Source organism: Trichechus manatus, unplaced genomic scaffold, assembly GCF_000243295.1.
Source record: "Trichechus manatus latirostris isolate Lorelei unplaced genomic scaffold, TriManLat1.0 scaffold00088, whole genome shotgun sequence".
Classification (NCBI taxonomy): Eukaryota; Metazoa; Chordata; class Mammalia; order Sirenia; family Trichechidae; genus Trichechus; species Trichechus manatus.
Window position 1 is genome coordinate 11,055,284 of NW_004444024.1, and position 11,221 is coordinate 11,066,504.

The following is an 11,221-nucleotide window of genomic DNA, read 5'->3' on the forward strand; positions in this document are numbered from 1 at the left end:
TGAAGTAAAGTTGTATTTCTTGTTATAGGATTGGGTTATACAGGTAAATGCACATACTCATCAAATGCACACTTAAGATTTGTACATCCCCTTACGTATAAAAGTTACCTCAGAAAAGAAAAGAAAAGAAAACATAAGCAAATGTTGAACTTTTGTTAATATGCATGCTGAAGTGGTTTGGGGACATGTACACATGTCTACAATTTAAAATACGAAAGAAAAAAAAGACCACATCTTGATGGGTAGATATGTAATAAAGCAAGTATAAAAAAATGTTATTTTTAGAATCATATGGGGGTTCTTTGTAGAAATTCTTTAAACATTTCTGTATGTTTAATGCTTTCATTAGAAAATCTTGTGGGGAGGGGGAAGGCACGCAGAATACAATGGAAAAACATTACAGGGAAAGGTTTCTCTACCAGAGGTCTTCTCATTGTTCTTCATAAATAAAAAAAGTGAATCTTGAATCTTCCATGGGAGATAGAGAAGACCTCACCCAGTTACAAAGAATTTTGCTTGGGTGTTTGCTGTCCATCAGTACTGGTAGGCACCAGAAAGAGGAAAGGCACTAAGCAAAGCCAAGCAACTATGGTCTCTGCCATTAAGGAGCTTAGAAGACATTAAACACATACTTCTAAGAAACATGGGCTGCTTAATGGAGAAGTATGGCTGCTATTATTATAGCATACAGTGCTTTACAAAATTAATTGACCATATTACACCACTGGAAATACCAGGACCTAGGAACAGTGCTTTGATTGTGATGATGTAAGTAGCCACCAGCCTTTAACGCAAGTTTTGTGAGACAGACAGGTGGTCATCTACTCTGCACACGTGCCAGATATCCCTGTAGGAAAGATTCCCTTGTTTCTCCAAAGTTGCCATAAAAAGTAATGATATCTTCAAGAAATGAATCCCCAAAGGTTGTAAACCATGTCCCAATAAAGGCTATTCAGATCCAGACAGACCTAGGTGAGACAAAAAGCAATCTGTCTTCGAAAGTGGAGCTGATGAAGGTTAACGTAAATGTTAATGGCACAGCTGTTTGTGAAGGTTATCCTAAAGACTAGAAATGAAAAGCCAGAGTGAGAATCTGAGAACCTGAAATTACACCTTATATTACATGTCAGAGAATTTCAAATTATGATTATAGGAATTAGAGATAGTTGGGAACGCCCAGATCCTTGAAATTTATATCTAGAATAGTCTACCGTATAAACACAGTATACGAAACATTTGGCATTAATATGAGGGCAGCTGGTGAAAGGTAATCGGTCAACCCTATTTAATATGACATGGATGTACATTATTTGGAGAAATTTTTATAATATATATTAAGCTTTGGGATTTAAAATCCTAAACCTCAGTTACCTCATCTGAAAATTGTGGTTAATACATTTCTACCTTCCAAGTTTGATTTGAGTATTAAATTGATAAATGCATATGAACACTTGGCTAACAGCATTCTAAAAACAAGATGTTATTTCCTATAAAATGTGAAGGACGATGATGATGATGAAGATGGTGATGCTAGTAGCACTGAGAACTTACTATTTTCCAGAGACAGTGGTAAAGGCTTTGCCAGAAATAAATAATTTAGTCTTCATGTAACCATATGAATTAGGTGCTATTTTTAATTATATTTTATAGATGAGGAAACTGAGGCAAAAGGAGGTTAGTAACTTGACCAAAGACACAGAGTAAGGGCTGGAGTTAGTAAAACAATGCAAAGTAAACAGCATCCAAACCTACGCAGAGGAAACCTCCATTTAGTACTTACAGGGCAAACTCACATACCTGCAGGGATGAGGGTGGAAACCTAAATGGTAGAAGCAGGGGAGTTGCGACTGTGGTCAACCAGATAGCACATGCCCGATCTGAAATGGCTAAGCCACTGTTGTAACAATGATGACTCAGTGTTGTCAGAGGCCAGATCTAGACTTTATGAGAAATCTTCTGATTTGTTAGAGGTTAGCAACTAATCCAATTGTTTCAAACATACACTGAGTGCCAAAGAAAGGACTTCTGTCTGTAGAATCAGGCCTGGGAATGGCCAGTTTGTGATCTCTTAATTTAGAGGATAGGATGACAGAAAACCAAGCTCTTGTACCCAACTGTGAACAAATAAGGGCCTGAATGTTGTGGGGTCTACCACTCAGGCCACAATCACAGATACATGGGTCATCATGCAGTGCCCATATAGGAAACATGCCTTTGTTTACAGAGTGGTCTCTTCATTCAACCCCCAAAACACAGACTTTTTCTATTGCTAGCACACTCATCTCATAAATCATTTAGTATCTATGTGGCTCTTATCATTTACTCCTTCATACTGTTAATTCTTATACTTCCTTTATTCTAAGATACAGTCTGTGAAACTTTAAAATTAAGGATGTGTATCAGAACTAGTATACCTAGCTAAAATAATAACAGTTGTCTCTGTCCCCCACAATGAAAAGTTATTAAATTGACGGTTCTTCTTACATTCCTCTTAGAATAGAGAAATTACAGTATGTTTTTAGGTGAATAGATTTTATTCCCATGGAGATTATGCCTTATATTTGATTATAATCATCTGGCACAAGTACATACTCAGTATATACTTGCTGTTTTGAATTTCGATGCTCAAGTGAAAAATGCTGGTAGGGTCAAGATATTGTTGTTTATATTTCTGGTTACATTAAATGGGCAAAATATGCCATGTGTAGTACATATGAGCTTTATTCCTAGATAAGAAATAAGAAAATAACAGGTCCTGAATTTCTCTACATCAAATTTAAACTTTTCTGAATCTCCATCCCGCTGGGCTCTCAGCGAGTTCAATACAGGTTTTACTTGAATCCCTTACCCTTTCCTCAGGGTTGAATGAAGGTCCTTGGGGTCCTGCACATTCCAGAATACTGGCCACTGCTAATACATTCAGTGTCAGAGCATACAAGATAGGGAGCTCTAGTAATTCTGAACTAAGTTTGAAAATGGTCTTTAGCAAAGCAAGTGCCCAGAATCTAAGGGCACCACATAGCCATTTCCCTCTAAGATCTTCCCACTTTTCTAGAGCACAAACAGTTAACACTTTGCTCTTAGGAGAAGCTACAATACCCCCCATCTCCTTTCCAGTATTCGGACAAGCTCTGCATACCTCCTCAGCTCATGCTTCCTCAGGCTGTCCTATCAGTAATAACTGTGTTAGTTCTTCTCCCCACTGCTGATAGAACTAGAGTCTACTGGACTCCCCTCCAGGAGCCTATTTTAAAAATAAAAGAAACCTCTGATTTGGCCAAGCTAACAAAACAATAACAACAAAAATAAAATGGAATTGAGGAGGAGCAAAGTTTTAGGTATACATGAAAGCAGCTGGAAATACCTACAACTTTATTTAATTCAATAGAAATGTATGAAGTTCCTAATCTATGCCAGGTACTGTTTTAAATATTGGTTACTGCAATAAACTATGCAATGTTTCTCCCAACATGGAGCTTATATTCCACAGAGAAGATATAAATAAGTAAAATCATTTATTTATTCATTTATGCAATTAATGGTAAGTGTGTTTAAAAATAATGAAGAATAGAGGAAGAAAGAGCAATGGAAGTAAAATATAGATTGCAAGGTCAAGGAAGTCTGAAGAGGTGACATTGCGTGGAGATCTGAATAAAATTATAGGGAAAGACATGCAAATATATGGAAGAAAAATAACATTCCAGACTAAGGGAAAAAGCAAGTTGCAAGGCCTTGAGACTTGCTTGTCCAAGGATCAGAGAAGAGGCCAGTGTGGGTGAAGGGCAGTTAGTAGGAGAAGATGAGAAGTGAGAAGGTTGGAGAGTTAATCAGAAGCTTGACCATGCAGAGACTTTTGAGCTCTAAATAGAGCTTTGAATATATTCTAAGTATAATGGAAAGCCATTTGTGAGTTTTAAGGTAAAAATTTAATAAATTAAAATGATTTATCTGGTTGTTTGTATGAAGATTAAAGGCGAACAACAACAGAAACAGAAAGACTAGTTAGGTGCAGTGACTTGGTCATCTTCTAATGTAGCTTGGACCAGGAGTAGGAGACAAAGATGTGACGTTCAATCTTTACTGTGGATCTAGTTGCAAATGTTGTGCTGGGCATTTAGTGAGTCCTTCTAATCAAGAAGCAAAATCTTTCATGACACAAAAATTTCCTGAAGTATCTCATTAAAATTTTTCCTTCTGTTTTTAATCTTTTTTGGGGGAGAATGTTGTCCTCTGAAACACCTATTATTTTGATGTCAGGGATCCTGTAATTGTCTTCTAATTTTCACACATTTGCACCATTATTTTCTTTCTCTTTTTTCTTTCACTTTCAGAGATATTTCTTCCATTTCATATCTGAATCATTTTAATGAGTTTTGATTTCTTCTATCATGCATAAGATAAATATATATGTGTGTAACTATACATAAACATAAAATTATATATAGTAAATTATCCATATGTATATAGATAAAAATGCCATATATAATTACTTAGGGTTCTATTTGTTTTCTGAATATTCTCTTTTATAGCATCCTAGTCTTGTTAAATAGAATTAATGCTTTGTGGCAATTAATAAACTTTTAAAAACTTTTCATTTCATAGTTTTATCCAGGATTGCTTTTCTCTTTCTGTTGGTTCTTTATTTTTCATGTTAGAGGTGTTCCTCAGTTGTCTGGTAATTTTTGGTTGTCTACTTATAATTAAGAAGTGGGAACCAAAAAGCTATTTGGAAACTTTAAACTAATGTGTGTAACTTGCAGACTGTGGGTTTAACTGTAGAATGATCTGGCAGATTTGTTTATGCATCTCCTCTTGAGCTAGTCAGTTTCCCCTGGGAAGGATTTTCTAAACTCCTGCCTGGAACATATCAGAAGTCATATGAAGGAAGAGGGATGTGGGTCTCAATATTCAGTATGTAAACCTAGGGTACAAACCCCTCCAGTTTTCAGCATTGTGCCTTTACAACCACTGTGACCGGTGCTTACTGTCCAGAGACTCTCTGTTTTACCCTCCTTAGTCTTCTGGGAGTTGCAGGACACAGCAGGGGAGGTTATCTGGGTATCTAACTGCTACTTACACAGACTTCCAAGCAATCTTCATTCTTTTTGCTTGTTTGCTTTCTTGTTTTTTATTTCACCTTTATCCCTAGTCCCAGAATTACCTGATACCAAAATTCCAATTTTTTTTTTTTTTTTGAGGGGCTTTAATGCACATTATATATCCAATTGCTGTTCAGTTTTCCTTACTACTAGTTTAGGATTCACCTTTCTTGGATATGTTGTCAATTACCAGTTGCCTATCAATTTCACAGATTTCAACATTTAATTGCTTTTATCGCCTCTCCTTTTCTATTTTTTTCATCTGCAGATTTATGCAATTCAAGATATCCTTTATTTTCATTTAGGGAATAAAGGTAAATGTGTTTGTACTCTGCCAACTGTATCAAGAGTCCATTAGTTTGAATTATCACAAAGACCTTGTAAAGGTGCAATGCTTCCTATTTTACAGAGTAAAAAGTAGGCTTAGAAAATTTAAATAATTGCTTTATATTTTCAAGGTTAATAATTGGTGTAATCAGGAATCTTACCAGTCCAGGGTGACTCCAAATTTGTGACTCTTCCTGCTATATGTTGTTGCCTCAGTTATTACCCTTGTTTATAGTGGACCAAATGCAAACGTATTGTCCATCTGCCAGGAATGGTTAGTGGGTTATTACAGTCCCACGTGTCCTACCGACTCTGTCTTCTCACCCTTACAAGCAGTCAAGTCGACAAATCTCCACTTTCCAATTAGTCAAATTAATGAAGCTCTTTAAAGAAATCCATAAAGCCTGCCTCCATGGTCCTGACATTTAGTAACTTCTGGATAATGGCCTTTGAGCCCCTTCTCAATTAAAATATTGTATTGTGAGTCCTGAAGTGCTGACTCTGAGACTTCCTGAGAATGGAATGAGAAGGGGTTCCTTCTGAGCCTTCTAAAATCCCAGGATAAACACAGAAATGGCACTTATAATAGGCCAACTGAGAGGCCACCCGTAATATAGTTGCCTCCCGTCAGGAAAATCTATAGCTTTCTGAGTAAGGCACAGGGGCTGGAGGTGGAATGAAGGCAAAAGAGAGTGAACCTGGAGCCAAAATTTACAGCAGCTATCACAAGACCCACAAATAAAAAGATGACTTGATATAGAAAAAAGAGCAAGAATCTGAGGCTGGATTCCTCAAAACCCAGGGCAATGTAACCTCTTGGTGCCTCAGTTTTTTCTTCTATGGAACAGGGGCAATACAGTCTTATTCTCAATTCAGTCTGGTGGCAAAGAACCAAATGAAAGGAAAACTGGGGGATAAAGTCATCAATTGCCATATATCTTGCATGTGGAAGAAATTAAACTAAAATAGAACACTGATGTTCACATTGTGCTTGGAGAGTACTGACAGGAAGGATATACTCCATGTTCTAACATTGTCTCTGTAATTTGGAGGCACATTCCTGGCCTCTCATCCAATAGCCGTTTCCATCATGTACCGTGCCCAAAACAGCTTACTAGAAACCTTGCTTTGACTTTTTATTTTGGTTACCCATTTGGATCACATATTTGCCTATCTGGCTTGTGCTTTATTCATCTAAACCTAATTATATGGCATACTAAACCAACTATTCTCAGATATCTTCTGACTACATGTATGTTTTGCTTTCCCCACTTTGATCACAAGTTATGGCAAGTCAATGAATATCTCACCTCCTGCCATTGAATATGCAGGCTGATGCTGCATTTCTTCATTCCTTCATTCTTAATATTTATTGATTCTCTACAATGTGTCAGACACTGGGCTACTTACTGGGGGCAGAAAGAAAACATGATTCTAGAGCCACACATTATTGAGGGGGAAAGAAACATTTAAATTTTTTCTGAATTACAAATCCTATGTGCCATAGTAGGATTAGAGATAAAAAGTATCCCTCCCCTCAAGGTGATTTCCTACTATAAACTAGAAACAAAGAAATATATTAACGTTTACAACATAACATGATTTGTTTGGAGGTAGAAAGTGTCTCAGAAGGCTGATGGGCACAGAGGAGGCGTGTCTGTGCGTGTTTGTTTCCAGGAGTAAATTACCTTGAGCTAAGAGCTAAGCACAGTGTTGAGATACCCAATCAATGTTCCTTGCTGACTACAGCTGCTATCACCCCGTGTAGCTCCACTGCTAATGACATTTAAACCAATGGCTTCTGCACTTAAAATTGTTGAATTGCATCTCTAGCCTTTGGAACTCACACCAAAAAGTTAATTCTTTTACCTCTCTTGCTACTCGCGTAATGGAACGAAAATGGGCCTGGATCGAAGAATACAGTATTCGTCTTTCCTTCAATAAATATTTTGGATTGCCTGTTAGGTCCGAGACACTTCTGAACAATTCTTCAGTAGTAAATAAGATAGACAAGCTTCACAAGCCTCGTGGAGCTTGCTTCTTCATTGGAAGTAGCAGTGGTAGAGAGTAAAGACTATAAATAAACAACCAGATAAAATTATCAGGTATCGTTACATGTATTCAGAGAATTTAAAAAGGAGATGTGATCAGGAGTGAACGGGGGCTAGTACAGATTGGGTGGTCAGGAAAGTTTCACTAGTTAATACAGGCTGGTTTATGCTATGGTGACAAAATTCCAGTGACTTACAATTACAAAAAGTCTATTTCTATTCAAATTACCTACCTGGAAAATGACTCAGGGGCCCAGGCTATCTGAGCCACCATTATTTTATACATTCACTATCTAAAACAAAAGCAACCACATGGTTTGTCATGTCACAAGAAACTGGGCAAGTTCAAATGGACAACTGACTTGTTTCGGCCCAGAAGTAACACACATCACGTCCACTCACATTCATTGGCCAGAACTAATCCATGGCTCTGTTTAACTGCAAGGGAGTGGGAAATGTAGGGAAGCAAGTGGAATATAAAAGTGCATTTCTGTCTTTGCCACAAAGGTCCTTTCTAAGTAGCAAAATATACACTGAGCTCTGAATGACAAAAAGGAGCCAGTCAAGTGATGATTAGGGGAAACGGTATTCCAGGCATAGGAAATAGCTTGTGAAAAAGTGCTAAGCTGGGAAAGAGACTGACATGTTCAAGGAGAGAGAAGAGACCAGTGTGGCTGGATGATATGTAGGAAGAGATTTGTAAGAGTTATGAGATAGAACTAGAGAGATTAGTAGAAACCGGATCTCATTGTTTGTATGCTTTTTTTTTTTTTTTTTAATAAACACTTTATTGGAGAATAGTTTTAGATTTATGGAAAAGCTGTGAAGACAGGACAGAGTTCCCATATACCCACACTTAGTTTCTCCTACTGTTAATTCCTTACATTAGTTTGGTACATTTGTGAAAACTAACAAACCAATATTGACACATGATTATTAACTGAAGTCCACACTTCATTCAGATTTCCTTAGCTGTAGAAATGTCCTTTTTCTGTTCCAGGATCCCATCCTGGATACCACATTATATTTAGTCATTATGTCTCCTTAAGTTCCTCTTGGCTGTGACAGTTTCTCAGAGCTTCCTCATATTTGATGACATCGATAGTTTTAAGAGTACTAATGACGTATTTTGTAGAATGTCCCTCAATTGAGATTTGTCTGATATTTTTATCACGATTAGACTGGATTATGGGTTTTTGTTTTATTTTGTTTTGTTTTCAGGAAGACTACAGAGGTAAAGGGTCATTCTCATCACATCATATCAAGGGTACATATTATTAACATGACTTATCACTATTGATGATGATCACCTGGCTGAGACATTATTTGTCAGATTCCTCCATTGTAAAGTTACCCTTTTTTTCCCCCTTTTCATATTGTACTATCTGGATGGAAGTTACTATGTGTAAACCACACTTAATGAATGAGGAATTATGCTCTACTTCCTTGAGGGTGGAGTCTCAATATATATTATTTGGAATTCTTCTGTATGACAGATTTGTCTATTCTCTGATATATTTATTCACTCATTTATTTATAACAATATTATATTTATTTTATACTATGAGTTATAATCTAATATTACTTTAATCATTTTTTGGCTTAAAATTCTTCCAGGTTTGTCCACCGGGAGCTCTTTCAGTTGGATCCTGTGGTCCCTCTGACATACAGTCTTACTGTGATTTTTTGAGTACTTCTTCACTTTCTAGCTATATAAGATTCTCCAGGCTTAGCTTATATATTTCCTTTCCCAATCCTAGTACTAACCTTTTTTCTTTTTTTAAGGAGTCCTGGTTCCTTTTATTGGAGAATGGTATTAGAAACTAAGATTTGGATTCTAGGTATGCTCATTGCTACTGGGATGTTGTTTTTAAGCATTTTCAGCTGCCACAGCAAGAAAATATATAATAAATGTGTATAAACTAACCAGTGTAATATATATATACATATCTATAAATAATATGTATCCGTCTGTATCTGTATTAAGCTAAACATAAGTTCGTACTGATTTCTTCAACTGTAATCAATTACCATGTAGATCTCTAGTCTTCTTCCCTTGCTTATCTGTAACTTCCCACTCCAACGTAGATAACCGGGCCTCTCACCATCTGTAACTCATTTACTTAATTGTTGAAATCAAGTATATATGTATGGTGTTTTCAGAAAGTAGCTCAGGAAGAAGGGAGTGGCCTCTAAATCAACTAAGATAATACTAGAGAAGAGTACACTGAATTTGGCAACATGGCAGGAGAAATCTCAGTGAAATAGAAGGAATGAAACCTGAACTGGAGTAAATTGAGGATAAAATTGGAGGTGAGAGATAAGAAACATTGAATAGAGTCAAATATTTCAAATATAATTACCAAAAAAAAAAAAAAGAATGGAGCAGTCAATGGAGGGAGATACGGAGAATCTGGAAGAACATTAGGGGATATATGGTCAAGAGTGAGTTTTTAAAGTGCCTTACCTATTCTCTTACTAAGTGCAGAAATTCCTTCTAAAGCATCTGTCAGAGATGTTCATCTGGGTGGTAATCTGTTACCATCACTGACAGGGAGATCACCACCTCCTGATACAGAACACTTCCTCATGCTGTAATTCTAATAGAAATTCCTTTCAAATGTTAAATAAACATCTACCACTGTAAGAGTTCCACCTGTACGTCTTCATTTGGCCTTCGGAAGCAACCTAAAATGAAGAACAACCCTTTGACAAGACACTTTGCAATGCTCAGGTCACCATACTAGACGAAGAAGACTAAGAGGACTAACTTTTGCTCATTGTACACTCGTCCAGTGTCTCATATCCAAATCACGTTTGATCCTCATCACCATCCTATCAGACAATGAGTATTATGCCTATCTTCCAGATAAGGAAACTAAAGCTTAAAAATATTCAATACATTCTCATAATTCACTCAGATCATTGGTCACAAAACTGTGACTTATACCTCTGCCTGGCAGACTTTTAAGCTTACATTCTTTTTATTATATCATGTTTTTGTGTTTATTATAAATAAATGCTCAAGTGAATTTAACTACTTCTCCTCCACTCAAATCTTCTAATCCTCAAGCCTCAGCCTATTTTAAAAAGCTGGCTATATTACATGGATATTTTATGTGTGTGTGTGTATATATATATATATATATAAAACCAACCCACTGCCATCAAGTCGATTGCAACTCATAGCGACCCCATAGGGTTTCTGAGGCTGTAAGTCTCTACAGAAGCAGACTGCTACATCTTTCTCCCACTGAGCAGCTGTTAGTTTGGAACCACTGACCTTTCAGATAGCAGTTGATCGCTTTAGCCACTGTGCCACCAGGGCTTCTTTTATATACATACATACATGCATACATACATACATACATATATATATATAAAACCATTGCCGTCGAGTCAATTCCGACTCATAGAGACCCTATAGGACAGAGGAGAACTGCTCCATAGGGTTTCCAAGGAGTGGATTCGAACTGCCGACCTTTTGGTTAGCAGCTAAACTCTTAACCACTATGTCACCAGGGTTTCCGTATATCTATATATATGGTTATATTATGTTACACGATAATCTAGCCTTTTCAATTTCAGGTGGAAGTTCTATATAACACTAAAAATACATGTATGACTGAAAAAGTTTGTGGATACACAAGGATTCTGTAAGACTACTACTTGCCTCCTTTTTTTTTAATTTTTTTTATTGTACTTTAGATGAAGGTTTACATAACAAATAGTTTCTCATTAAAC